Below are 27,453 nucleotides of genomic sequence, written 5' to 3'. Positions count from 1 at the left end.
ATTCCAGAGTGCCCTGGTGAAGCCCACAGGCCTGGCCCCGTCTTCTGGGAGCTTATGGGCTTAGGGTTCTTCCCGTATAGATATGGGAAGGCTGAGCCTTGAGGATTCTGGGGAGACTGGGGGGTCCAGTCCTGGGGACGAGTCACAGAGAGGGTGGATCACTTGTTGGCCAGTCATGCATGTGTTATGCGTGTTTATGGATAAAGCACCTCTTCCGTGCCACCTTTCCTGCGTGCGCTCTCTCATCGCCTCCTGGAATCTCCGTGAAGCATTTCTCGCCTGGCTCACATCCTCCTCCGTGACTCTCTCCTAGTTTCCATCTCATGGCTATTTTGCATCCTGAGAATTTTCCTTATCTTCTTGTGCAGTTATACCTTTTTTTTTCTTTCAGTTTCTCAAATGTTCTTTTATCCAGAATTATTGAGATGTTAGGAATGTGTATTTCACCCCATCTAGTCTGCCATCTTTCCAGAAGTGGACATCTTTACTACAATTTATGATTGTGGGTTTTTTTTTCCCCCTGTTTTGTCTGTTCCCTTTGACTTTTTGTGTTTCCTCGGTCAGACACAGAAGGTAGGGGTCCCCTCAGCTTTGGTTATCTTTGTGTGCTTATCCCCTGACCCAGCTCCCACTCTATTACGGCAGTTCATATGGTGTGAGTTGAAGATGAGAACGAAGCCGCCCTTGTTTCTTTCCTGGACATGAAGGCATGTTCTCAACTGTAGAGCATTCTATTTGTTTATTTATCCATGACATGTGAGATCTTAGGTCCCCATCTGGGGAAGCATGGAGTGTTAACTGCTGGACCACCAGGAAAGTCCCATTGATATATTTATTTTTGAACATTTGAAACATTAGATGACTCAGACAGCATCAGTGGAGCCTGATCCTGAATATCTGGTTCCTGAGGTTGAGTTTTGTGTGTGTGTGTGTGTGTGTGTGTGTGTGTGTGTGTGGTTCTGTGAGGATGCCTGAGGTGTGGGCAGCTCTATGTGTGAGTCTGAGTGTGTGAGCATCTGTCTAATCCCTCCACTGTGAGGTCCAGTCTTGACCTTTTACCTGCTGCTCTGAAATCCACGGGACTCAGGCCCCTGGGACAGCTGACGTGACCTCTTTGGACTGTAAAATCCGGCTCTAATGTCTCTGCCCAGGACTGTGGCTTTTAGGGGTGGAGACAGGCTGAGAAGTTGGAGAGGACATAAAAGAAATCAGGGCTTGGGTAAGATCTGAGAAAGTCTAAGTGATAAACCGTGAAGGGCTGTGTATGCGATGACTCATTTGAGCTCTTGACTTGGCAAACCTTTAACTGAGCAGAGCTGGAGGTATCGGGTGATGCCCAAACAAATGACAGGCCAGGCTTTGTAAAGTCTACCAGATATCACACACACGTTTGCCTTTTAATCCATAATTTAAATTATATCTTGCATTTTCTTTTTCACTGTGTACCCTCCCTCTCTCTCTCACACAGACACACACAAGCTTCATTTTTTGTCCCTAAGCAAGTGAAAGGTGCATCTTTAAAGAAAAAAAATGGCCGCAAAAGCTTCACCTCTGTTGACCCACATCAATTCTGTTGCCTTGGTGCAACCACGTGAGTGTGCATATACATTACCCACAGATATGAAACTCTTTCTGTGCTGACATTTCCCACAGAAAGTGAAAAATATTGAACCTGTGTTACCACATTTAGAAGACCAGGATCTTTGCTGGAAATATTTCCACTCACCAAAGGATATTATCTTCTCAAGGAAAGTGAAAATCTCGTGTCCCAGGTACAGAATGTTTCACATTCTGGCTGGTGGCCTTTCCCTCCATCATGGCGAATGCAGAGTTCAACCACCTCATCAAAAGTTTTCCCGTGAATTATCCAATTCAAAACACTCAGTGGGCAGGGTGGCCCCCCACTCATCACAGAGGGGAGGTGAGCTTGTGTGTCTAGTGAATGATGACACCAGGTTATTTGGAGCCCCAGCTTCTCCGGTTACTATGAGCGAGGGCTACTCCTCATTGGGGTGCAAGGGCTTCTCACTGGGGTGGCTTCTCACTGTAAAGCACAGCTTCCAGAGGTGTGAGCTTCAGTGGCTGCAGCGTGCAGCCTCAGTAGCTGCGGCTCCCAGGCCCTAGAGTGAAGGCTCGATAGTTGCGGCACATGGGCTTCGCTGCTCTGCGGCCTATGGGATCTTCCTGGATCAGGAAGATCTGTCTCCTCTATGGACAGGTGAGTTCGTTACCACTGAGCCATCAGGGAAGTCCAAGCACAGGGTTTGGGCACTGGAGACTCAGGGTCTTCTGACAGGTGTGGGAAGGAGTGGGTATGGCAGAACAGGGGTTCTGCAGAATGGGCATCCCTGCCTCAGCTAGAGCAGTAGGACTTTCAGCCAAAGTAATATTTAGAGTCTGATGATATTTTGTTAGAAGTAAGCCAAATAAGGGTATCCTGTTGCAAAAGGTTTGCCCCAACCACTAGCCCAGATGAGTGGTTCTCAGTGGGACTTGTATTGTCCCTTACGGTGGCATTTGGGTATTGGGGGAGTGTTTCCTGCTCCACCAATATTGACATTTGGTGGGGGGAGGGGAGAGGGAGGCGTGCTGGGTGTTTTGGAATCTGCAGGAAAAAACACACAGAGAAGATTTATCCTGTGATCTAGACCCTTACTCTAAAACTTATAAATTTTACTTATACATACACTGTCTTTGAATTGTTTAAAAATACATCGAATGTTCCAGGAATACAGCTACTGTGTAAATTGGGGAAAAAATTGTTATTGGGAACTTTCCAAGTCTTGTCATTTCAGGAAAAATGACACCCCTCATGGCAGTGCCACCACGGGATTGTGGTGCCTGTGGCCATTACAATGGATTCCAGGACATAGTCTGACGTCCCCTCTTTCAGGCACGTGGTAGGATATTTCAGTGTAGGTACAGCCATAATGCTTGTGTGGCCAGTGAAATGCATGGAGATGTGCGTCACTGCTGGTGGAGATTTTACGAGCTAATGAGTATTCTGGGCAGCAGTCACGGCGGTGGTGATCATGCAGGTCTAGATGGGGTACTTGTGGTCCAGCTGGGTCTCAGGGACGTGCAGAGCCCCTCCTGACCACACTAAACGTGAAATGTGAGTGAGAAATCACCTTGAGGGGTTGGGAGAAGATTAAGAGTGTTTGTCACTGCAGCAGAGCCTGTCCTGTCCTGACTATGCAGTCCTCCACCCAACAAACTTGCGCTGCAAAGTATTGCATAGGTGAGTCTGTGAATAGGTGCAAACACTGAATTGCTCCACGTGTCCTCTGGTGCCATCATGCCTGAGCATTTAAATATTGAAAAGCATTTATTTGACCATTGAAAAACTTTCTTTTTATCTTTATACATATCATAGCTAGGACATGATATTAAATTTTTAACATTATGGATATGGTAGATTATATTATCAGTGAGCTTCATTTTAGGATAATAAAGGAGTTGTTACCAAATATTTGTTATAAAGAAGGGATATTGCCTGATGGTGCTGATAATCACTGATCCTGAGGCCTCTGCAATGGGGCCAACCGTTCTGATTTCCCGTAGTATAGGAGGCTGGTATAGGTAGGAGGCGTAGGGGGAAATATTCATCAAAGTTACAGCGCAGTTAGAAAATAAACTTCAGAAACTGCAGGTTCTAAACTAGATGCTCATCAACATGATTGTGCCTTCACACAAGTAAAGGTCACAACACCAAAGAGAAACCAGTATCTGGGCACAGATGAATCTATCACTAACTGGGTGTAACCCTGATAAACTTGGAGACTCATGTAGCTCAGTCTCAGGGTAATGTCATGTTTAAATGAGACCATGCAACAACAAAAAGTCATTAAGGAGAAATTCCATTCTTGAGTTTCTTGAAGGCCCTTAAAAGATCCCCCGATACACAGGCCACGTCACTACTTCTTCCCCTCCTCCTCATTTTTTTTTTTTTTTGTGGTATGGACTACTTTTAAAGTCTATATGGAATTTATTACAATATTGCTTCTGTTTTATGCTTTGATTTTTTGGCACTGAGGCATGTGGCATCTTAGCCCCCTGACCAAGTATCCAACCCACACCCCCTGCATTGAAAGGTGATGTCCCAACCGCTGGACCACCAAGGAAGTCTGGGCACCTCTCTTCTTAAAACTCCTTGCCAACACAACTTTTTCTCATCTTTCTCTCCACCGCCATGACTTTATTATATACATAAAATTAGCTTCTCTCAAGTAATTTAAAAAATTGTCTTCCTCTTTAGGAAGAAGAGAAGGAGAGTGAAAAATGGACAAATAACCGAAAGATGGTCTTCATCCAGATCTGAGAGCCAGCGATTCTGTAGAAATCCCATGTTCATACTTTTTGTACCATCCCAGCAGGTTAGAGTTTCTGAAAATGGAACAGGCTGCCTGGGGAGAAGTGCACTCCCTGTCAGTAGACACAAGCAAGAATGAACCATTTAACTCATCTGCAACATTTATCAGACGCCTTTGAGCCAGGGACAGGTGGAGAAGGGGAGACCAGAAGATGAATAAGACAAAATCTCCAGTTTCAGGAAGTTTGCAATCTTGTTGGGGAGGGGGAAGAAAGGGAGATGTCCACAGGGTACAGTGTAAGCAGACAGGGAAGACAAGGTCAATATTGCCTAGAGGGGATCAGGCACTCTGGGTCTTGAAGGATGGGCAGAAGTTTATCATCCTTATGGTGGGGATCAGGCAGGAGAGAACAGATGTGATAGTGCAGAGCTGGGATGGACCAGGTCCCACCTGGAGGCAACTTAGTGGAGCTGCAGCCCATAGTGTGAAGGAGAAATTGGTGTGTGTGCTCAGTCATGTCTGACTCTTTGCAGCTCCATGGACTGTAGCCCACCAGGCCCCTCTGTCCATGGGATTTTCCAGACAAGAATACTGGAGTGGGTTGCTATTTCATTCTTCAGGGGATCTTTCCGACCCAGGGATCAAACCTGTGTCTCTTGTATTGGCAGGCAGATTCTTTACCATTGAGCTACCTGAGAAGCCCCAGTGTGAAAAAGGAAATGGTGGTTTTAGATAATTCTGGGAGATTAAGTGTCTCCTGTGCCAAGCTAAGATGTACGAGATGGTGGAGTGTGCGCAGGTGGTGGAGATGGGGTTGTCTAAGCTCCTGGCGTGCCCATACAGAGTTTAGATTAGCCAGCCCCTACAATTGTGCAAGCCAGTTCCTTAAAGTAAATTTCTCTCTGTACATCCTAGTGATTCTGTTTCTCAGGAGTACTCTGACTAGTACAGCCATGATCCCTATCTTACAGATGGGGAAACCAAGACACAGAGATTTTAGACAGCTTGCCTGAGAGTGCCCAGCTGAGAAATGGTAGAGTTGAGACTGCACCCAGAGTATTCACTCTCTCTCTTTTTTTTCATCACAATATTGATTTTTGATGGAATTTTTAAAATTTATTTTATTGATGTGTAGTTGATTTACAATGTTAATTTCTGCAGAACGTATCATAGAGTATTCACTCTTAACTGCTTCCTTCCTCATGGGATGTCCAGATTTTACGTAAGCAGCATGACATGCCTCGTTCCCTGGGGGATTCATAGAACGCCAACTCCCGCATTTTTCAAAGCAAAACCAGCTTGAGCCTCCGCTTTCAAATTAGCAGGAAGTCCAGTGTCTCCTTTGGGGCCTCCTTTCTTCTGCCTGAATTGACCTAGAGCCCATGGGCTAACTCAGTCTGATGGGGGAGGGCATGTCCAGTCAGGGTGGAAGAAGTCTGGAAGTCCTGGTCTGTCCTCCTGTGGTGGCCTCTGGTGCTGCCCCTGTCACTTGCCAGATGCTTGTGATCTTGATATGCCTTCTGGACAGGCTGACGCTCCCTTTTCCAGTGACTTGTGTCCTGAAGTCCCGCCCTCTGTGCTGCGGGCACCTTGAGGTAGAGCCTATGACATTCAATGATATTCTCCAGGCAAGACTCACTGAACCGCTAGCTGAAGCCAAGTGACCAAATCCCTGCTAAGTGTCTGCAGACTGGGCTGGCAAGGTTCCTAAGCTACGGGTGATGTTCCAAAAGCTACGGGTTAGCCAGATCCGGGTCACCCATATTTCACCTCTCACCTTACGTGAAACTGTTCACAAGAGGCCATTGAAGAACTCTCTGGAGAAGAGGTGAGTCACTCCAGGGGACCTGAGGTCACTGCCACTCAATGAAAACTCTTGGATTCTTTTATGTGGCAGCTTCTCTTAGAAAAATAATTTTACCTAACCATGTACCCAATACACTAATTCACCAAATATCTGTGAAACACTGCTGGGTTTTATTGCTGTATAATAAATCATTCCAAACTATAATGTTTTAAAGGACAACAGCTCAATACTTCATTATTGCCTTTCATGGCTCTTGGGCTTGACAGGGCTCAGCAAGGGGACTCTGACTCAAGGTCACTTTTGCAGCTCTGAGTCTGCTTCTCCACAAGTCACCTTCTCCTCAAGGTCACAAGATGGCTGCCACAGCTCCAGGCATCACATCCTTATTCAACATCCAAAGGCAGGAAAAAGCAAGTTTCTGCTTCATGTCCCCTTTTGAAAACAAGGAAGAACTTCCTAGAAACCCCTCTCTCTTTGCTCTGACCAGTTCCCTCTCAGCCTCCATTTCCCAGGACACAATCACATGTCCATGCCTAAAGCCAGTCACAGGCAAGACCACCATGACGGCCTGAGAGCAATTGTAACTCACCTCGCAGGGCAGCCTGGAGTCATCTTTCCTGAGCATTACTGGGTGGGGGGGGGGGGGGGCGGTGAGCCTGCAAACTAATGTGAGACTCTGAAGGAAAGGAAGATGACTGGTGGGATGGAGTTGAGGGGAGGGCTGTTGGGTAGGGAACCAACAGTGTTGGCCGTGAGGACTGGGGTGTGGGGGCACTCTGCGAGGGCATGTTGTCCTGTTGCAGCAGCAGGAAGCCGGCCTCGGCTTTATTTCTCCATTTCTTCCCCCTGAGCTGCATTTCTTTCCTTCGTGAAGATGTTCCAGGCTGCTGTGTATCACTGAGGGAGGTGGAGAAGGAGGCCTAGGAGCAGAAGCCATGCTCTCCCCTTGCCCTTTGCTCAGAGAGGGCCCACAGCCAGCATGGACAGAACGTGCGTGTGGCTGGCTCACGTCTGCCCATCCCATCACAGTCAGCTGTGTGGCCTCAAAGAACTGTCTGCCCCTGTCTGAGCCCCAACTTTCCACATGCTAGAAGGGGTTAGTCGTATTGAGCCAACAGTGGGGAGTGAATAGTAAAGTGTTATCCAACTCCGAGGAGTTAGGAGGGTGGCAGGACCCATCGCCCAACTCATTCTCAAGATGCCTCACGCCACAGGGTCCGAACAGCAGGGTCCAGGGGCCCTTAGGGGTCACTTAGCCCAGATGGGGTTGCACATGTAGGAACAAAGAGGCCCAGAGAAGAGATAGCTTGGCCAGACCCTGTGCCTGGCCCCTCCTCTGCTCTATATCTCCTCCACGGTGCGCTTTCCTTACTCACCATTCCCCCCGCCCCGACCCCCCGCCACCCCCAGGGTTTTTCCTCTTTCTTTTTTAGCCTATTATAGTTTCCTTTAAAAATTAATTTATCTGTTTGGCTGTACCAGCTCTTAGTTGCGGCATGCAAGATCTTTAGTGGTAGCATGTGGGATCTAGTTCCTTGCCCAGGGATGGAACCCGGGAGTCTAAACCACTGGACCACCAAGGACGTCCCCTTCTCTCTTTCTTTAAATCCTTTTCTATGTCTTGTCTTTCTATGTCTCCCTGTGTTGATTATGTGCCTCTCTTTCCTTCTCGGTCTTTGTCTGTTTCCATCCGTCTCCCTGTTCTCTCTCCCCATCTCTGTATCTTTGTATCCATGTCAGTCATCTCTGTGCTCAGCTTTTCTCCCCTTCTCCAATCCAATTTGTCTGTGACTTTCTAAACAGCTTCAAATAAAAATAACTTGTCCAAGCATGGCAGGTGCCTGAGGTCAGGCTGTAATCACCTTTGTGAGGTGTTCTGAGGGGACCAGAGAGAGTGGGATACTCCCACCTTGGGTTTTATAGATGGGACCAGATTGGGCCCCAAAAGGCTGCTGAGTAAGTCTGCCCAGCCTCAGACACAAGAGGGGCTGAGCTGCATGACCTCGGGGCTTCCTTGCAACCCCCAGGTTCTGATTCCAAGGCAAGTATGTGACTGCCCATGGTCCTGGTAAAAATAGCCGAGCGACATGGCTGTCCTCCCGGATGTCTGACTGCCCAGATCCCTAGAGGATGGTCCAGCACCTCCACCGTGCAGCCCAGAGCAGGCAAGTGACCTGCCCAAGGTCACAGGGCAGATGGGCAGCAGAGCTGGAGCTGAAACTCCAGCCTCTGACTCCCAGCTGGCACCTCCACAGAGAAACAGAGCAGGACCTATGGTCTTTGCATCACCCCCACCCCTGCTATATCCTCTGCCTGCCTTTTGCCTGTGGAAGACTTTAGTCAAAGAGTAAGTTTCATCAGAGAAGCGAGAAACACTGAAAAAAGGAAAACAGTTAAAGGAGACCAAACAATAATAATGTAGTCATTCGGGTGTTCATTGGAAGGACTGGTGCTGAGGCTGAAACTCCAGTACTTTGGCCACCTCATGCGAAGAGTTGCCTCATTGGAAAAGACCCTGATGCTGGGAGGGATTGGGGACAGGAGGAGAAGGGGACAGAGGATGAGATGGCTGAATGGCATCACCGACTCGATGGGCGCGAGTCTGGGTAAACTCCGGGAGATGGTGATGGACAGGGAGGCCTGGCGTGCTGCAGTTCATGGGGTCTCAAAGAGTCAGACACGACTGAGCGACTGAACTGAGCTGAAGCACAGTCAAGAGCCTTTAGTTCTTTCTCAAGGGCTGTAGATAATATTTTGAGCCATACCCTGTGAGCTGTCTTGTAGATACCAAAACACCAGGTGGAGAAATTAACTACATGAGGACCAGACTGCACCCAGAACCTGAGCTCCCATAATTCCTAAAATTGGCTGCAAAGAAATAGGAGCAAATGGACCCCGGAACTGAAGATTAACTGTACCTAAAACAACCAAAATCACTGCAGATGGTGACTGCAGCCACGAAATTAAAAGACGCTTACTCTTTGGAAGAAAAGTTATGACCAACCTGGAGAGCATATTAAATAGCAGATACATTACTTTGCCAACAAAGGTCCATCTAGTCAAGGCTATGGTTTTTCCAATGGTCATGTATGGATGTGAGAGTTGGACTATAAAGAAAGCTGAGCACCGAAGAACTGACGCTTGTGAACTGTGATGTTGGAGAAGACTCTTGAGAGTCCCTTGGACAGCAAGGCGATCCAAGCAGTCGATCCTAAAGGAGATCAGTGAATATTCACTGGAAGGACTGATGCTGAAGCTGAAACTCCAATTATTTGGCCACCTGATTCGAAAAGCTGACTCATTAGAAAAGACCCTGATGCTGGGAAAGACTGAAGAGAGGAGAATAAGGAGACGACAGAGGATGAGATGGCTGGATGGCATCACCAACTCGATGGATGCGAGTCTGAGTAAACTCTGGGAGTTGGTGATGGACAGGGAGGCCTGGTGTGCTGCAGTCCATGGGGTCACAAAGAGTTGGACATGACTGAGCGACTGAACTGAACTGAACTGAAAACAACCAAGATGCTGCTGCTCAGACCACTGACGACCAATTTGAAGATGACTGTTGAGAGATACTTCATGTGGCACCCCTGTCCCCACTCTGGCTATAAAAGCTCCCACCCCCTGCCTGTCAGGGGCCAGGGGCAGGGTGCAGGGAGTGGGCCTTTAGACAGATGTCCACCACCCTACTTCCCAGTTGCCAGCATCTGAAATAAAGCAACCTTTCCTTTCCACCAGTCTGGCCTGTTTTTTGGCTTTGGGCGGGGTGGGGTGGGGGCAAGTAGCCATACTCTTTCAGTAAAAATAGCATCTTGGAAATCCCTAGGGACCCAGCCTGGGTCAGGTCCCCTTTGCAGGTCCTGAAAGCCCAGCCTCAGTCTTCACTCCAGGCCCCACCTCTTTGGGCCATAACAGCCCTATTTTGTAGACAGATTCCCACATGTCCCTGTGAGTTCCTTGTGGCTGGGGGCAGGGGAGGGGCATTGGGCTGCACCCATGTAATACACTCGCTGGGAATAATAATAACAGCTCATATGTATCAACACTTGCTAGGTACTTTTGAAGCAATGCACACATATTCACTCATTCAGCCTTTATTATAGCCCTATGAGACAATGTTTACTATTATTATTTTTAAAAAATATTTATTTATTTGGCTATGCTGTGTCTTAGTTGCAGCATGTGGGGTCTGGTTCCCTGATGAGGGATCAAACCCACGCCTCCTGCATTGAGAGCAGAAATCTTAGCCACTGAACCACCAGGGACGACCAAGAGGGCTATTATTACCATATCCGTTTTTTAGACAAGGAGAGCAAGTCTCTGCGACTTACTCAGAGTCACAGAGCACGAAGTTTGCTGGAGCTGGTAATCCAGTCCAGGCTGTCTGGCTCTACATGAGTCAGTGAATGAAAAAGTGAATAGAAGTTTGGTTCTTATGCAAGATAAACAGCAGCTATCATTTGACTCTTAAGCCACCAAGGGTCAAGAGTCCTCCTCCACACACTGGCAGGCTGAGCCCACAACCAAACCCTCAGAATGTCATTTCCAGGGGATGAGTATACACATTCAAGCTCCAAGTGTGCCCCTTTCCCAGCTGTGTGACCTTGGGGAAGCCTCTCTGAGCCTCAGTTTCTCTATGCATGAAAGGGGAGGCTTATCAAGTTGGTGATTCCCCAGGCGGGCTGATGGATGGATTGGATGGGGGAAACGAAACTGAGAGAAGCCTGAAAGAGCACATTCTAAAACTTGGTTTATTTTGGTCAAGATATAGAAATCACTTGAAAAATTCAGAGTGTTGCAAGAGGACCTAAAGTTCTTGTGCACACCCCAAGGTGGGTTTCCAGTGAAGGCTGAGCAGAGCACCCTAGCTAGAAGGGCATGAGGGCAGAGCCTGGTCCAGAGGACGTGTGGGCTGAGGCGGCCCTGGCACAACCCGCTGGGACTGCCAATACCTCCTGGGAGCTCCAGCCAGAGGAACAGGTGGAGGGGGAGGAGGTGGTCAAAGGGCAGCCAGTTCTGGGCTCAGGCTGAGTCATCCTCTTGTTGTGGGGGTGGAGGCTGTCCGGGAGCAGGAGGGCAGAGAGCTCTTTCCAGAGGGGAAGGAGGCAGCAGGGGGCAAGCTGGGTTGAGGGGTATGTGACCGGGCCAACCAGCAGGGAGGGCAGAGAGCTGGAGCCAGACTGCCGCCCCCGGGGACATTCTGCCACCCCAGTCCTCGCCTGGCCCCACCACCTACCCTTCCCATTTCCTTTCCTCCCTGTGATCCTGCGTCTGGTGGTGGGACCCAGTGCCTCCCCTAGGCCTCTGCTCCTCCAATCCAGGCCCTCCATACCCACAAACACACCTAACATTTCAGTCTTTCTCCCGCCCTTACCCCTAACCTCAGACTCCACTGAAGCTGTCACATCACTCTGGGTTTGAGGACTTAAAGGGTAACTGGGGTCTCAGAAGCCAGACAGATATGGTCCAAATCCGCCCACCATGGCCAAGCTGGGTGACCCGGGGCAAGTTACTTGACCACTCTGAGCCAGGGGGCCCTCCCCTATCAAATCAAGAGAACACTGTCGTCCTGCAAAATGTGATTACAAGGCTTCAAAAATAGATGCCTGCAAAGACCATGATCCTTAAGACTCCATCTCTAGAAAGGTCCAGAGAGGCAAACCCAGAGACATAAAGTAGATTGGTGATTGCCTGGGGTGGGGTGTGGGGAGTGACGGCCCAGGTGTGCAGGGTTTCATTTGGGGATGATGAAAGTGCTCTTACAGGGATTGTCCTGATGGTTTCTCTTGAGAAGAGGCTAAACCCGTTGAATTGTGCACTTTAACAGTGTGAAGCATACAGGATGTGAGTTTTAGCACCTAAAAGCTGCTCTTTTTTTTCTTTTTTTTTTAAGGAGATTCCCATTGGGTGGGTGGCAAATGGGTGCCCAAGGCTTACAGTGCTGACCTGGTTGGGTGCTTTGCCATCTGTCCTGAGTCCTGGGCCAGGGCTGTGGTTTCTTAGCCAGAGCACGGCTCATTTTCCAGAAGATGGAGGCTGAGGTTAAGATATTCTTATCCTGAAGGTCAGATGAAATGATCACCTTAGAGGGAAAGGAGGAAGGCATCCTCTACCCTTAGAAGGCAGCCACCAGAACCAGGGTGATGTGGGTTAAAGACCTGGGACTCAGCACCCACCAGAGCTTGACTCCAAATTCTGCCTCTCACTGGCTGTGTGGCCTAAGGCAGGTGACTTAACCTCTCTGGCTGAAGCTTCCTCTTCGGAAGAAATGGAGGTGACGGCATTCCCAGGCCTTCCCTCACAGGACTGTGTTAGGATAAATGCAGAACATGAGTGAACTGGGCTTCGTGCATCCCGAGTGCTCGGAACATCATGGCTATTTCTGTTGTTGGTAGGAGAGAGGAGTTGGAAGGGGCTGAGTGGGGCCAGAAGACCCCTGCCCAGTGGGAATCACCCTCCTTCCACCTTTGCTGAAGAATCAGGCTTTGCCAGCCCATCTCTTTCCCTCCCTGTCTCCTCCTCGTCTTCCGTTCTCAGCGGCCCAGGGCACTGCATGACGTTACAGACACAGAAGAAGCTCCTCTCTGGGTCTTCATCTGTTCATGTTGTCCAGCAAGGGACCAAAAGAAGTCCAAAGTGCCTATTTCTGGGGGTCCTGCACCAGCTCCCTGGTCCCTGCACCCCGAGGGCCCGCCTTTGGTTCTAAGACTCGCCCTTCCTTGCCCAAGGGCCGAGGTCCTCTTTGCACCAGCCCTCTTCTCTAGTCCCTCTGGGACAGGAGCCCACCTTTCTGACTCCCTGTACCCGCTGGAGTGTAATGTAAGGTGGGCTCCGCTGGCCATCTGCCTTGACTGAGGCCCTAACCCAGGTTCATGTTGGGCTGGATGAGTGATCTTGGGCAAATCCTGACTCTGAGCCTCGGTTTTCCCCAACGTCAAACAAGCCAAATAATTCCTGTGTCCTCTTTGTGTTCCAGGGAAGGACAGAGATGAGCCCTAAGGCCTAAGGGCAGCAAAGGGCCTTAAGAAGAGGGCACAGTAGCCCACTCCAGTAGTCTTGCCTGGAGAACCCCATGGACAGAGAAGCCTGGTGAGACAGTCCATTGCAGAGTTAGGCATGACTAAAGCGACTTAGCAAGGGCCTTAAATGGCAGTGAATTCAACCCACGTTGGTATGGGCTTCCCAGTTGGTAAAGAATCCTCCTGCAATGCAGGAGACCCTGGTTAGATTCCCGGGTTGGGAAGATCCCCTGGAGAAGGGATAGGCTACCCACTCCAGTATTCCTGGGCTTCCCTTGCGGCTCAGCTGGCCAAGAATCTGCCTGCAGTGCGGGAGGCCTGGGTTTGATCCCCGGGTTGGGAAGCTCCCCTGAAGAAGGGAAAGGAAACCACTCCAGTATTCTGGCCTGGACTGTATAGTCCACGGGGTCACAAAGAGTCGGACACAATTGAGCGACTTTCACTCTCACTTTTCAACCCTAAATCCAAGGCTTGAGGACCCCAGCCAATTTCAGACTATGCTTGCATACCTCTGGGGTGATGGGGAGCTCATTACTAGTTCCCAAAACCATCTTATCTGTTTGCTTGACAATAATGATTGCATCTAACAGGTGCCACACACAGTGGCAGGCGAAGAAGGTTCAGAAATAAACACAGAAGCAAGGCCATTGTTCGTGTTTGAACCCTGACTGCTTCTGCCTCTTCCTAGCTCTGCATGGCCCCTGAGAGAAAGTACTAGACTCAGGTCCTTGGTCGGAAACGGCCACCGCAATGCCTGTCTTGTAGGGTCATGGGGGGACTGCTGGGGTAAGCTGAAGATCCTGGTGCTTCGTGCCACACCCACTTTTTCTTGGGGAGCAGATGCTGTCCCCACCTCAATCTTTTTCAGATGAATTTTTCAGAGGCACAGAGAGGTTGAGCAACTTGCCTGAGGTCACGCAGTAAGTGAGATGGGTGGAATCAATCTGGACCCAGGCTGTCTGCGCCCAGGCCCCTTGCACCTCACCCTCTCAGAAGAGGCTAGCTCTGTGCAGCCGGGTTCCCATTTTACAAAACGTGGGTGTGAGAGCTCCATGCTCTCCCAGAAGCCTGCAGACTGTTTTAGCTCCCTTTCCTTAGGGGACAAGAGGAGCTGGTGGTTTCCCATTGTTACTTTTAGCTCTGCCCCTGCCATATTGTTTAGGATCCAGACAACAGAGTCTCTGAGGCCCTCCATGTGCCCAGCCAGCCCCTGAGAGCTGTCACCTTAGTGGATTTGCTAAAGAGCACAATGATGACAAGCTGGCTGGAACCTGAGCTCTCTGACCCCCATGCCATCCACACAGTGACTCGGTTCCACTGGGAATGACTCAACACAAGCTGCCTTCCCCCTCCTGTCCCGTCCAGCTGGCATCCGTAGGTGGGGACAAGGCAGTGCCCCCAGCAGCTGGCAAGAGAAGCCGGCTCCGGGTCATGAATTCTGCCATCCATAGCTCTGATGCCTGCATCCACTCAACTCCAGGGTCACACTGTCTGCAGGACCACACAGCCTGCAGGAGGGACCCCTTCCTGAGCCCCCGTGAGTTGGCAAGGGCCACAGTGGGGGGACTAGCATGGGGTAGGAGCCAGCCAGGCAGTGTGATGTTCACTGTGGCCCCAGATGCCGGGGGGCAGGTCGGAGCTCTGCTGGTGTGCTGTTGGGCACGTCACTTAACCTCACTGTGCCTGGTTCTTCAACCACAAGATTCTTGTAACCATTTACCGAGAATCAATATGTGTAAAGCACCTAGTACAATGCCTGGCACAGAGAATGAGCTCAGGGGTGGGGAGTTATTATTGCCACTTAGAGTCTATCTCTATGCCTGTGTATACAACAAATATAGATCAGATAGGGGAGGGTGCTTCACAGCCTGTACACCATGAGATGGACTGTGTGGCACCTCAGCTCTGATGCTCACTTGCTTCCCTCTTTGTCCTCAGTTTCCTCATCTGTAAAAGGGAATAGTAACAGTGCCTACCTCCTATGGGGATGTTACTAGGAGGGGTGCTCTTAGCACAGGCTGTCTGGAGGTGATGGAATTCCAGTTGAGTTGTTTCAAATCCTGAAAGATGATGCTGTGAAAGTGCTGCCCTCAATATGCCAGCAAATTTGGGAAACTCAGCAGTGGCCACAGGACTGGAAAAGGTCAGTTTTCATTCCAATCCCAAAGAAAGGCAATGGCAAAAAAATGCTCAAACTACCGCACAATTGCACTCATCTCACACACTAGTAAAGTAATGCTCAAAATTCTCCAAGCCAGGCTTCAGCAATACGTGAACCGTGAACTCCCTGATGTTCAAGCTGGTTTTGGAAAAGGCAGAGGAACCAGAGATCAAATTGCCAACATCCGCTGGATCATGGAAAAAGCAAGAGAGTTCCAGAAACACATCTACTTCTGCTTTATTGACTATGCCAGAGCCTTTGACTGTGTGGATCACAAGAAACTGTGGAAAATTCTGAAAGAGATGGGAATACCAGACCACCTGACCTGCCTCCTGAGAAATCTGTATGCAGGTCAGGAAGCACCAGTTAGAACTGGACATGGAACAACAGATTGGTTCCAAATAGGAAAAGGAGTACGTCAAGGCTGTATATTGTCACCCTGCTTATTTAACTTATATGCAGAGTACATCATGAGAAACGCTGGACTGGAAGAAACACAAGCTGGAATCAAGATTGCCGGGAGAATTATCAATAACCTCAGATATGTAGATGCCACCACCCTTATGGCAGAAAGTGAAGAGGAACTAAAAAGCCTCTTGATGAAAGTGAAAGAGGAGAGTGAAAAAGTTGACTTAAAGCTCAACATTCAGAAAATGAAGATCATGGCATCTGGTCCCATCACTTCATGGGAAACAGTGGAAACAGTGTCAGACTTTATTTTCTTTGGCTCCAAAATCACTGCAGATGCCGATTGCAGCCATGAAATTAAAAGACGCTTACTCCTTGGAAGAAAAGTTATGACCAACCTAGATAGTATATTCAAAAGCAGAGACATTACTTTGCCGACTAAGGTCCGTCTAGTCAAGGCTTTGGTTTTTCCTGTGGTCATGTATGGATGTGAGAGTTGGACTGTGAAGAAGGCTGAGCACTGAAGAATTGATGCTCTTGCACTGCGGTGTTGGAGAAGACTCCTGAGAGTCCCTTGGACTGCAAGGAGATCCAACCAGTCCATTCTGAAGGAGATGAACCCTGGGATTTCTTTGGAAGGAATGATGCTAAAGCTGAAACTCCAGTACTTTGGCCACCTCATGAGAAGAGTTGACTCATTGGAAAAGACTCTGATGCTGGGAAGGATTGGGGGCAGGAGGAGAAGGGGCCGACAGAGGATGAGATGGCTGGATGGCATCACGGACTCGATGGACGTGAGTCTGAGTGAACTCCGGGAGACGGTGATGAACAGGGAAGCCTGGCGTGCTGCGATTCATGGGGTCGCAAAGAATCGGACACAACTGAGCGAATGAACTGAACTGAACTGAACTGTCTGGCACTCAGTAAGAGCTTAGGAACATGAGTGTCATGAGAAAGCAAATGCCTGATGCTGATGGAGATAATTCTAAGATAACCGTCTCTGCTTCATTTAAGGAATCATGTAATTTCTTCAAAGAAGACATGCAATGACCAACAAGCACGTGAAAGGATGCTCAACATTGCCGACTGTAAAAGGGATAAATGCAGATCAAAAGGTCCAATCAGGCATCACCTCATACCAGTCAGAATGGCCACTACTAAAAAGTTGACCAATAATCAATGCTGGAGAGGGGGTGAAGAAAAGGGAACCCGCCTGCACTGTTGGTAGGAATGTGAATTGTGCAGCCACTGTGGAAAACAGTATGGCGGGTCCTTAAAAAACTAGAAATAGAGTTATCATATGATCCAGCAGTCCTACTCTTGGGCACATATCTGGAAAAACTCTAATTTGAAAAGACACAAGCACCCCAATGTACAAAGCAGCACTATTTACAATAGCCAGGACCTGGAAGCAACCTGAATGTCCATCCACAGATGAATGGATAAAGCTTGGTGCATGTCCACAAGGGAATATGACTCAGCCAGAAAAAGAAGGGATTAATGTCACTCGCATCAATATGGATGGACCTAAAGATCACCATGCTAAACCAAGTAGGTCAGAAAGAGAGACATGTATCATATGATATCACTTAATGTGAAATCTAAAATGTGACACAAATGAACTTATTTACAAAGCAGAAGCAGACTCTCAGACATAGAACACAAAGGGAAAGGTGGGGAGAGATAAATTAGGAGTTTCGGATTAACAGATACAAGCTACTATACATAAAATAGATAAACAGTAAAGTCCTACTGTATAGCACGGGAGCTGTATTCAGTATCTTATAATAAGCTGTAATGGAAAAGAAGATGGAAAAAGAATATACATATATTCTGGATCACCAGAATATATTTTGATGTGCTATACATCAGAAACTACCAGACCATTGTAAATGTGAAAAGTGAAAGTTGCTCAGTCATGTCCGACTCTTTGCTACACCATGGACAGTACATTCCATGGCATTCTCCAGGCCAGAATACTGGAGAGGGTAGGCTTTCCCTTCTCCAGGGGATCTTCCCAACCCAGGGATCAAACCCAGGTAACCTGCATTACAGGTAGATTCTTTACCAGCTGAGCCACAAGGGAAGCCCAGAAATACTGGAGAGGTAGCCTATCCCTTCTCCAGGGGATCTTCCCGACCCAGGAATTGAACCAAGGTCTCCTGCATTGCAGGCTGATTATTTTTTTACCAACTGAGCTATCAGGGAAGCCCATATGAATTTGGGGTTGAACTCATCACTTTAGTCATGTCTAACTCTGCAACCCTATGGACTGTTCCACCAGGCTCCTCTGTTCATGGGATTCTCCAGGCCAGAATACTGGAGAGAGTAGGCTTTCCCTTCTCCAGGAAATCTCCCCAACCCAGGAATTGAACCCAGGTCTCCTGCATTGCAGGTGGATTCTTTACCAGCTGAGCCACAAGGGAAGCCCAAGAATACTGGAGTGGGTAGCCTATCCCTTCACCAGCAGATCTTCCTGACTCAGGAATCAAACCAGGGTCTCCTGCATTGCAGGCGGATTCTTAACCAACCAACCAACCAAGCTCAGGTGATTCCCTGAGCTATCAGGGAAGCAAATTAATTGTACTTCAATTTTAAAAAATAATGCAGTTGTCCAGTAAGGGAGATGAAGTGACACAGGGAATAGCCAAGCAGGGAATACTCTGTAGCCTGGGGGCAGGGAGCAAAATGTGTGTGTGTGTGTGTTGTGGGGAGAACTACGGGGAAGGGGCTAGTGGGAAGGCTCCCCCCAGAGATGGCACAAGTCTGGAAAGATGAGGCAGGGGACAAACAGCCCAGCGGAGCACGTTGTAGGCAGAGGGCACCACCAGGAGGGAGGTCGTGGATCCGCCGGGGAGCAGTGGTAGTGCCTTGTGGCCTCGGGTGGCTTAAACTTTGGGTCCCCGTGGAAACAGGCCAGTTCCAGGAGGGAGGGGGCCTTGACCTTCACATTTGAATAGACTTTCCTTTAGGGAGGGGATCAGGTGGCCAGAGAGAGACAGGGACAGGCAGATTTGTGTTATAGAAGCTCCCTCTGGCTGCGGGGAGGAGGGATGGACAATGAAATCAGTAGAAATGTGGGTCCAGGCAGGAGATGGGGAGGTCTGGTCCAAGGTAGTAGGTATGGGAATGAGGGGAGCGAGGGGGCCCCAGAGGGGAAGGGGGAGTTGAGGAGGAGGAGAAGACAGGACCCCCACCCTTTCCAGACCCTGGCCAAATTTCCCCTTCTTTCTAGGGGTCTGCCCTTACCTGCTCCCTCCCTCTTCTGACCTCAGACACAACTATCCCAGACCTAAGATGACCCTCACTGTAAGCATGGGATAGTGCGGCCCCTCCAGCATCCCTCCATTAGAGCACTTATTTTGATTGCGGCAACCATTTATGGAGTACATGCTGTATTCCAGGCACCACACACACACGTGCACACACACACACACACACACACACTCACCATCTCATTTAAACCCCACAAGAATCTCACGAGGTAGATATTATGGCTTCCATTTTGAAGATGACAATCTCAAGGATCAGAGAGGTTAAGTAATTTTCTCAAAGTCACACAACTAGTAAGAATGAATCAAGATTCCCCCAAATTAGCTAATCTGTGGAAAATGTTGGCACCAGAGCCTGGCATATAATAGATACACAATACATGCTAACCACTATTGTTATTATTATTATTTTTTAACCACTATTTTTTTAAAAAAACTTTTTATTTTGTGTTGGAGCACAGCTGACCAACAGTGTTGTGATGGTTTCAGGCGCGTCGTAAAGGACCTTGGCCATACACACACAAGTATCCATCCTCCCCCAAACTCCCCTCCCAGCCAGGCTGCCGCATTACACTGAGCAGAGTAGGTCCTTGTTGGTTATCCACTTTACAGCAGTGTGTACATGTCGATCCCAAACTCTCTAACTATCCCTTCCCCATCCTTCCCCCTGACAATCACTAGTTCATTCTCTAAGTCTGTGAGTCTCATTCTATTTTGTAAATAAGTTCATCTATATCGTTTATTTTTACTCCCCATATAAGGGATGTCATACAATATTTCTCCTTTTCTGTCTTCACTCAGCAGGACAATCTCTAGGTCCATCCGTGATGCTGCAAAAGGCATTATTTTATTCTTTTCAGTGCTAGCCACTATTTTCATTAGTATCATCGGCTAGATCTGTCTGACTGCAGAGCCCCTGGCCACCCTGGGGGCCTCTTTGATGCATCTGTTCTCGTGGTCTCGTATCGCCTTGTCTTCCCCATTGTGCTAAGGGGGCCTGCAGAGCAGAAGCCTGGTGTGGTTACTCTGGGGGTCCCCAGCACCCCTCATGGGGCAGGCACAGAGTAGGTGTCAGTGACTGTTGAATAAGCAAAAGCAAGATCAAGCCTCTTGAGGGCAAGTTCTATGTTTCTCCAAGAATTCTGGGATTTCTCCAGCCATGTGGGTCCTTAAGAATCACAAGACCTCTCTGTGGGAGGAGCCTTGGTTCTCACTTCAGCCTGGACACTCTGTTTCTCTTTCTAGCCGGCTTTCTCCTACCCTCAGGACTCAGCCGGCAATCAGCTCCTACAGGCAATCCCTCCTCCCAGCCCTGGGGTGTCCATGCTGGAGGCAAAGTTCAGCGGAGCACACCCACCCTCCCTCTCTGGAATACCATGGCCCACCCACACATAGGCCTGGGCGTGGAGCGGAGTCCCCACCTGGAATCCCAACCTGGCCTCTTAGCTTTTGGTGAGAGCCCAGGGAAGGCCTTGGTCCACCCCACGAGGCACCATGAAGAGTTAATTCATTCTGGTCTCCCAGAGACTGGACAGGCACAGGGCTAACCCTGCCTCCTGACACCTGGGTCTGCCCCTCCAGCTCGGTGTGTAGTTCCCTTGTCTGGGTCTCAGTATCCTCAGCTGAAAGATGATCTCGGTCATTTTGATCACTCTTAGCTCAGCCTTGTTGATTTGCTAAAGAATCCAGCTGGATGGAAGATGAGAAAGTTGTGCTAAGATCTCTCCCAGTGCCTCTGAGGGTCCTTGAGGCTCCCAGGGGGAAGTGGTATAATTCCATAAGACCACTAGGTGGCACTAGCGGGTCACCCATCGCCCTAAAGACTGTCTTCAGGAAGCATTCCACTACAGGATTAAGACCGCTGACGGTATCTTCCCACTGCAGACAAGCCAGCTGGAGGAGGCAGGGTATGCCGGAATTAGGGACCAGATTCAGGGTCAGGCAGACTTGAACTTGGAGGTTCCACACTAGAGCCTTCTCCTAATGAGTGTCCTGGACTCTGCTTGGCAATTAGTTTGCCAGGTGAACTTCGGCAAGCTAAATGACCTGAGACTTCAGTTTCTTCATCTGGAAAGCAAGATAAGTCTCTTCTCCTGGGGCATCACAGAGGCCGGATGAGACTGGGGCGCATAGAATGTCCATCCTGCCTTCTGGCCTGTTACTATCTGTCACTAGTCATTACCACTTTAGTCTCAGAATCTCCCCCGGGAAGAACCTTGGGCAGGATGCCCAGAGATCTAGGTCTGCTTTTGGCGAGTCCCCTCCCATCTTTGGTCCTCTGTTGGCCTCAACCAGCCCTGAGGGACTGAGAGTATCATGGAAAAATAAGGGCTTGGGAATCAGACAGACTTGGGTGTGAAGCCCACCCATTTCTCCTCTTCCCAGCTGTGTGACCTCAGGCCTCTCTGGGCCTCTCTGGTAATTACCTAATTATTTGTGATATTTGTTCGAAGCCTGCCTTCTTGGTTCTAAGTTCTATGATGGCCAGGATCGTGCCTATTTATCTCCTCTACATAAACTCAATACTCAGCTCAGCATGGGCCCAAAACTAGTCCGTAACAAGAGCTGCTATTATTATTTCATTATTGCTATTATCATTATTGTGGTTGCTAATTATATTGTACATTCCTCAGCACCAATAGTAGGGCTATGTTCAGAGCTCTTCTGGCCTTATCTCTAACAACCCTCTACCATTATCTCTAATTCATAGGTGACAAAACAGGGCTGGAGGGGTTAAGCCCTTGCCCAGTGTCACACAGCTACAAAGTGGCAGAAGCTGGGATTTGAAACTGAACCTCAAGACAGATTGTGGTGATAGGTGTAGTAAGGGGAGTAATGACCCTCCAAAGACACCTACATCCTAATCCCCTAAACACTTGTGTTCCCTTAGCTGGAGAAGGGAACTCTGCAGGTATGATTAAAGGAAAGATCTCGTGTGCATGCTGAGTTGCTTCGGTCGTGTCTGACTCTTTGCGACCCCATGGACTGTAGCCCGCGAGGCTTGTCTGTTCACGGGATTCTCGAGGCAAGAATACTGGAGTGGGTAGTCATTCCCTCCTCCAGGGAGTCTTCCCAGCCCAGAGATGGAACCGGGATTGGCAGGCGGGTTCTTTACCACTCACGCCACCTGATGGGGACACTGTCCTGACTTACCCAGGAGTGTCAAGTGGGAAGAAGGAGAAAAGAGAGCAGCAGCAGAGGGGAGAGAGCCAGGTGGCGAGGATGAGGCCAGCATGCTCTAGAAAGGCATGGAAGAGGACTCTCCCCTAGGGGCTCCAGAAGGAGCCAGCCCTGTTGACACCTTTTGCCCAGTGAGACTGATCTCCGACTTCTGACCTCCAGAGCTGTAAGGTAATTAATGCATGTTGTTTCAAGCGACCAAGTTTGTGGTAATTTGTTACAGCAGCAGAGGGAAACTAATACATGGATATGAAATAATGTCCAAGAAGCACCTGGCATACAGTTGGTGCTCACTAAGGGCTCTTTCCTTCCCTGCAGTAACCCTCTTTCCTCATTCAGCTGTAACAAAACAGTAGAGAGGGCACCAGCTTCCAAGATCTTCCAGTCAGGCCCATTTTATAGATGCAGAGCCTGTGGCCAGAGTTAGGAAGTAACTTGTCCCCTTCCCATGGGAATGGGGTGGGGAGCTGTCCCCTGGGCAGGCCCTGGGGCTGCTTGTTCTCTTCTGGATTACAGCACTGGGCAGCCTGGCTGATAGTCTAATCCAAACCCATTTTCCAGGTGAGGAAACTGAGGCCTGGAATTGACCCCCCCCGCACCCCCCCCCCCCCCGAGAGTGGCAACTCCCCAGGGAGTCCTCCCTGTCACAGGGCCTCCCATCCCCCTCTTTTGTGCAGGGGTGGGGCGGGTGGGGAAGCCTTGTTTATCCCCAGCAGACAGAGGCCAGCAGGGTCTGGGAAAGCCACGTCCGGCATGGTCCAGATGTGCTGGAGGAATTCGAGAGCAGCTCCTTGGTGGCCTTCAGCCTGGGAAAGCTCTGAGGCCTTCCTGTCTCCGCCCGCCAGGCCCTGCCTGGCCAGCTCTGTCCCGGCAGCTGCTGGGGAGAGGCCAAAGGTGCTGCATAAAGGGTCCTGCAGAATGTGAGGGGTGACCACGTGCCTCCAGGCAGAGCAATTAGAGCTGCCTGGCAGGTTCAAGTGACCAAAGAGGCCAGCAGGGCAAGGGAGTGGCGACAGGAGAAATCAGAGGTGATTGGGGAGGAATAGAGCCTTGGACTGTGCTGGCCGCTGGGCAGGTGGTGGCCTTTGGGTGAACTGGGCTTCTATTTGGTTTCCCTGGTGGCTCAGTGGTAAAAAATCTGCCTGCAATGCAGGAGACCCAAGTTCTTCCCCTGGGTTGGGAAGACCTCCTGGAGGAGGGCATGGCAACCCCCTCCAGTATTCTTGCCTGGAGAATCCCCTGGACAGAGGAGCCTGGCGTGCTGTAGTCCATGGGGCTGAAAGAGTCAGACACGAAGGAAGAGATTAAGCAGCAGGGCCTCTATTAAGTGAAATGGAAGCCCCCACAGGGTGTCCTCACCATCAGATAAACCCCCAGGGACTGAAATGGGCCCTTAAGCCCTGAGTCACCCTCTGAGGAGTGGAATGGTCACTGTGTCCCACCTCTCCACCCAGGACCCTGCCGGCAGCCCGTCCCCCCCCCCCCCCCCCCACCCACCCACCCCCGCCATGCTCTTAGAAACCCAAGAATCTGGTCGCCCACCATAAGATGTCAGCACTACAGGGACCCAGGAGGCAGCTTGGCTCCAATTACAGGTGAGGAAAGGAGGCTGGAGTGGGCGGGGGGCTTGTCTGAGGCCACTCTGTGCGTCGGTGCTGTGTCAGCAATATAACCCAGGGCTCCCCACTTGCTGAAGAGATCCCAGCCCCACCCCACTCTGCACAGCCCTTGGTGAAAGGGACATTTTGTTCTTCTGGTCCAGATCCAAGGAGTCCCCAGGGGCATGCTCTGGGTCTGCTTTTGCCAAAGGTCTCTCCAGCTGAGGGTCCCTTCCAGGCTGTAGTGCTCTGCTGTCTGGCAGGGGCTGTGCCCTCCTCGGGCAGCCTTCCCCCTGGGTTTCCAGGAACGTGTACACGTGAGGGTCCAGCCCCCACGCCTGCCCTCCTCTTGGTCATTTTGCTCCACGGGGCTTCCTTCCCAAGCACAGATGTGGGAATACAAATAAGCAACTTCTCACTGCCCCCCTCCCAGGATTGCCTGTTGGAGCCAGACGCTCCTGACCGCTTTTTCTTCCCTATCTGTGGGTATCCATGGTAGTTCTGTAGCAGCCACTACCAGCTCGTCAGCATCACTTCAAGGGGGAGAAATCCACCATCAGTCCACTCTCTGTACTCCCACCCATCCTCCTCTCTATCTTCTTGCCCATTGCTTCATGAATTCATCCATCCACTCATCTAACCAATTATCTCACCCACATATCCATCCCTCCATCCCCTGGTCTGAAGAGCCACCGGTCTCTGTCTGATTGCTATTGGTCCATCCTCTCATGCATCCAACCTGTCCACCCATCCATCTATCTTACTCTCTCTCATCCACCTATTATTTACCCCCAAACCTCTCATTCTGTCCATTGGTCTATCCATCCATCTATCCACGTATCTAATGCTCTTCCTAACTTCCCCACCAACCCACCCAATTCACCCACCTTGCTCTCCTCCCTCTATCTCCCCATCTCACTTCCCACTGCTCTGTCAACCAACTTATCAGCCTGTCTATTGGCCCATCCGCCCATTCATGCAGCATTTATAGCATACCTTGTGCCTGGGATCAAACCCCGGCCTCACTGCCTTCTCAGCTGTGTGACCTTGGGCAAGTTACCTAACCACTCTGTGCCTCAGTTTCCTCAGGCTTAAATCAGATGACAAAAGTAAGTACTCTATAGGGCTGCTCAGAAGAGTAAACACAGGGACAGAACTTAGAACCATGCCTGTCACTAAGCAAGAACTCAGCAATTACTGTCTTAAAGCAGATGAGGAAATGGAGGCTCAGAGAGGTTAAGGAACTTCTCTGCGGCCAACCAGCTGGGAGAGAGCCCAGATTCTAATCCAGGTGGTCTGACATTGGAGCCCTCGAATTGAATGGATATATTCAGTGTGTGTTCTTAGAGGGGCTCCTTGGTAGCTCAGACAGTAAAGAATCTGTCTGCAATGCAGGAGAGCCGGGTTTAATCCTTGGGTTGGGAAGATCCTCTGTAGAAGGGAATGGCTACCCCCTCCAGCATTCTTGCCTGGAAAATTCTAGGGACAGAGGAACCTGGTGGGTTATAGTCTATGGGGTTGCAAAGAGTCAGACACGACTAAACAACTAACAAAAGACCCAGTCTCATACCATGCCTGCCCCAAGCCTGCCATACAAGACCCTAGACTTGATTGACAAGAGTGAGGGGCTGGTCTGGCTGGTCCCCAGGGTTTCCTGCGATCTCTGACACTGCAGGCTTCTCCCTGTGTGCCCTCAGTCTGGGACATGCTGACCCAGCAGCCTGCCCTGTCTCCAGAGAGTGCTTCAGAGAGAGAGAGTGAGCGAGCACGTGTGTGCACTGAGCGTGCTCACATCACCCCCCAGCCGCCCACAAGGTGCAGATCCCAGGGCTGTCTGCATGGCCTCCCCAGCGAGGCGCCCCCGCAGGCTCTGCGCCCTCCAGTGACATGTGACGCTGACAGGTGGAGTGGGCGGGAGGAGGGGACGAGCTCCCCGCTGACTGACGGCTTTCTCTCTGGGGCCGGGAGTTCCGGGGGCTGCAGCGCTACCCCCAGATGACTTTTGACAGACTGGCTTCTCACAGACAGAGTCTGCTTCTGGCCTCATGTGACCTGGTCACCCTTCTTCATTTCTCCAGGCCTCACTTTGCCCATCCACGAAATGGGGGCAATCGCTTTCACACCCCTGGGATGTGGTGCATGTGACGGGAGTAGGCACAGGTGTGTGAAACACCCAGCCCCCAGCAGACTCTCGACCCTGTCAATTCCTGCCCATCCCTGTTCCCCTTCAGAGGTGGAGAGGGGCTCCTGGCCTGAGACAGGAAGTAGCATCCTTTGGCATCTTGTCGCAGTTGAGCAGAGGCAACGGCTGGAAGCCCGGCCCCTGCGGGCTGGGGTGGACCTGTGCAGGTGAAGATGCTCCAGGTTCCTGACATCAGGAAGATGGCTCAGGACACTTGCTCCATGATATCATGGGGCCGAGGGAGTGGATCCCCTGTTCTGCCCCAGGCTTCAGTCTCCCCTTGGTTCAACTGGGTCTCTGAGAACCCCCAGCTTGATTGCCCGGTGACTGGGATGGGTGTCTCAGAGCCTGATGGCAAGGGGTCTGCTGGGCAGGAACGGGTACTGGGAGGGTGGAGGTGGGGGAGCCTCCCTTCCACCGCTCTGCATCTTTGTCCGTTCACTCACTCCTCCAACAAATACCTTTTGAGCACCTACTGCATGTCAAGTTCCAGGTGCTGGGGGTACAGGCATGAGCAAGACCATCCCTGCTTCCTCAGGTGTTTGGGAGCAGGCAGTCAGACCCCGTTTGTGAGGAAATGCTCTGAAGGGAAACAAGCAGATGACAGAGGTGCGGGGTGTCCCAGGTGCTCGTTAGGTAGAGGTCAGAGAAGGCCTCTTCTGGGGGAGACATTTGACCTGGACCCTGAGGGAAGTCAGGTGGAGACCCCGGGCACTCTGGAACAAGTGCATTCTGGGCAGAGGGCACAGCGAGTGCAAAGCCCCAAGGCTGTAACCTGCTTGGCATGTTTGAGAAGAAAGCACAGGGCCCAAGTGAACTTGGCGTGTGGAAGGAAGTGGATGGAGTCAGAGAGGGAAAGGCAGAGATGCGGGGTGATTTAGAAGCTGGTTAGGTATCTTGAGCTTGAAGGGCAGGGAGGAGGCCCTCCCAGAGGCCCTCCCAGAGGCCCAGTCTTGCCTCTCTGGGCTGGGAAGAAAGGGCATTCTTTGGGGTCACTCCTCTGAGTTCCCTGCCCTTAAAGGAAGCAAGCCATTTGGACTTAGTACATGGACAAGGACACACTCTTGAAATTTTGGGTTCAGCCTAAGAGCCTTAAAGCAATAAGAGGTCATCTGGTCCAGCCCTCTTTATTCACCCAAACCCACAACGAAGATAAACTGAGACTTGAAGAGGAGAAACTAATTTCCCCAGGACACCTGGCTGCAATATGTGCCCAAACCCCTAGGTACGCTCTTTCCACTTTGGCCCTTTTTCAAAATGATGTTTGTGAAAATTAGCCTCAATAACGATGGCTAAAAAGCCTGGGTTGGGGATGTTTTTAGCTGCCTGCAAGCCAGATAAAAGGGTCTGTTGTTGCAAAGATCCTCTTCTTGTGTATGCTATAAGCATCCATCAATTTCAGAAATTATCCGGCCTTGCTAACTAGCAATGACAGATGCTTTCTGAATTTGAGATGAAGAGGGCTTTTCTGTGTTGTGGATGGTGGTTTACTCATGTCAGACTCTTTCCTCTC

This window comes from Ovis aries, chromosome 3 (assembly GCF_016772045.2).
Source record: "Ovis aries strain OAR_USU_Benz2616 breed Rambouillet chromosome 3, ARS-UI_Ramb_v3.0, whole genome shotgun sequence".
In the NCBI taxonomy this organism is placed as follows: Eukaryota; Metazoa; Chordata; class Mammalia; order Artiodactyla; family Bovidae; genus Ovis; species Ovis aries.
The sequence above is the reverse complement of the archived record's forward strand: the minus strand, read 5'-3'. Positions refer to the sequence as shown.